General features: G+C 40.0%; 1 protein-coding gene across 9 annotated transcripts in view; it reads right to left on the reverse strand.

Annotated features, from left to right (window-relative positions):
* The window catches only part of LOC135207343 (protein nubbin-like), a 667,378-nt gene that overhangs the window by 42,724 nt on the left and 622,154 nt on the right, over positions 1-2,500 (reverse strand). The gene's annotated exons all lie outside the window — the stretch shown is intronic.

The following is a 2,500-nucleotide window of genomic DNA, read 5'->3' on the forward strand; positions in this document are numbered from 1 at the left end:
GATATACATCAAGACCTGAAAACAGAAATAAGAAGGATATGGGATATGCTAGTGGAAGTTGTACCCATAATCATAGGGACACTAGGCACGATCCCAAGATCTCTGAAGAGGAACCTGGAAAAATTAGATGCTGAAGTAACTCCAGGACTCATGCAGAAGAGTGTGCACCTGGAAACATGGCACAGTAAGGAAAATGATTAACTGAGCCAGAATCGGTCCATTTATGTACATTTTTTGGGGGGATGGTTTTTAGCTGGGTGTCGTTTCGATCCGGATATCTGGCCATGCTAACTTCTTTATTGTTATTATTATTAGTAGAGACGAAAAAAGAAAGCATTATTCTGACAGAACGTTTCACGAGGATTCCAAATATGCTCTTGTTTCGCCTACGATGAAAGATAACGATAATATTACGGTTCAACAATGCCGGCCTATGGCGGATAACATATATATATATATATATATATATATATATATTATATATATATATATATATATATATATATATATATATATATATATATATGTATATATATATATATATATATATATATATATATATATATATATATATATATATACAATAAACGAATCTATTTGCAAGCCACTTGATGCGTTCAAAGACCACTCTAACGATGAGACTGCATGGCGTTATTCGCAATGCATGAATCATTACCTAAAACAACATGCAAGACAGTTCCCCTCTACGGAGGTGCATGTCGACCCAACGCAAAATTACCGCACTTAACGGATATTACGGAAAATCGAGGGTTTTTTTCTCTCTCCTTCTTTCTTTTCAACAAATAATAAAGGAGGGCCATGAAGAGATACCCATCAGACACGCAACGACGCTCTCCTGCACAAGACGCCAAAGTGTCCTTTTAGCGCGCCTTGTTCTCGCCGTTATATTTCCAGACCTCGTAATTCCAGACCTCGCTTAAATACCTCAGGTTGCCCGGGTATAGGGACGGGACGTCATAGGTGTGTCATATACCAGATAATGAACCTTACGACGACATCGGAGATAGAAATCAGAAGTAACGAGAAAGGAGATGAGAAATGAGGATAGAATGAGCGTCAATGTGGAGTGGAAGAATGTCAATGGAGGAAGCGAAAGGTAACGTTCCAAAAATATTTCGGTGCAGGCGAAGCGAAGTTCACAAGCATTTGCAACAGTCGCAGAAGTGGATAGGCGGAGGGAGAAGAGGAGGGAAGGCTCCGATACAGAGGAAGCAAGCGCTGCACTCCTTTCCCTCCCCCTCCCCTTCCCCCAATCTCCCCTCCCTCCCTCCCTTCTCCGAAGATGGTTATCAAAGGTAAACTACCCGATGGCAGCAGCCGTCGTCTCCTGGGACACACACATAACCTTGTCATTACCTCCAGCTACTGGGTATAGCACACAGACAGACAGACAGACAGACGTCCCTCCAACGCTGAAGACGACACAGAAGTGCATCAACGCCACTAATGACATGTTATGTCAAAGGGCCGCGCCCTCACCGACAACGCCTCCAACGCCGAAGGAAGAACCTCGCCTCCGTATCACAACACAGTCCGCAATGAAGGCTCAAGAAATACACACTTAACTCGAATAATGTCTCCAGGACACGTAGTCTTTGGAGTGAGATTCTGTAGGGCTAGGACCTCATGCAGATGTCTATCAGATTCTTAAACAGTCTACAAATTCTGTAGAGGATGAATTGAATGCAAAATCAATGTGAATCGGAAAAAATCACCGTAAATATTTTCCATGATCTTTCCAACTTTCTGATCATTATTTTTCATTTCATAATCCACCCGCGTGACATAATCTACAAAGGTAACTAACTAATAATGCTAACTGCTTCAGTCGACGCTAAAAATAATCAATTTTGTGAAAGTTCTGTCCGTCTATTCATGCTTTGTTCAACAGATATCAAAATCCTTTAATTATTTCATCAGAAGACTACGTTCCAACAATCAAAGTCTCACAGGTACAATACAATATATACAAATATATTTATATATACATAATAGAAATATACATGTAATGTATGTATATTCATAGGGTTATTTCCATAACTGGCAGACACATACTATACATACACACACACATATATATATATATATATCTATATATATGTGTGTGTGTGTGTGTGTGTGTGTGTGTGTGTGTGTGTGTGTAAATTGTGAAAATCCCTAGTCGGCACCTAGACGTCTGAAGTCCCGTCACTCGCCGTGCACATTATCAGCTTTCTTTAGACAAACAACTTACCATCTGCGATAATCCACCGGAGTTCGGCATAAGCCATTACCGATTCGCAGTTCCCAAGCCAGAGGAAAAATAAAAAGGGAAAAGAAAGAAAAATAAAAACATTCGGGGGAGTTGTAGAGGGAGACAGGGTTGATGATGGAGGGGACCCGTGAGTATTCGAAATTCATGGGAATATAAATACGTAAAATATATTTTTTTTATTCATTTGAAATGGTTTCTTGTTTACCGGGATTGTCTAAGGATATT

This window comes from Macrobrachium nipponense, chromosome 32 (assembly GCF_015104395.2).
Source record: "Macrobrachium nipponense isolate FS-2020 chromosome 32, ASM1510439v2, whole genome shotgun sequence".
Lineage (NCBI taxonomy): Eukaryota > Metazoa > Arthropoda > Malacostraca > Decapoda > Palaemonidae > Macrobrachium > Macrobrachium nipponense.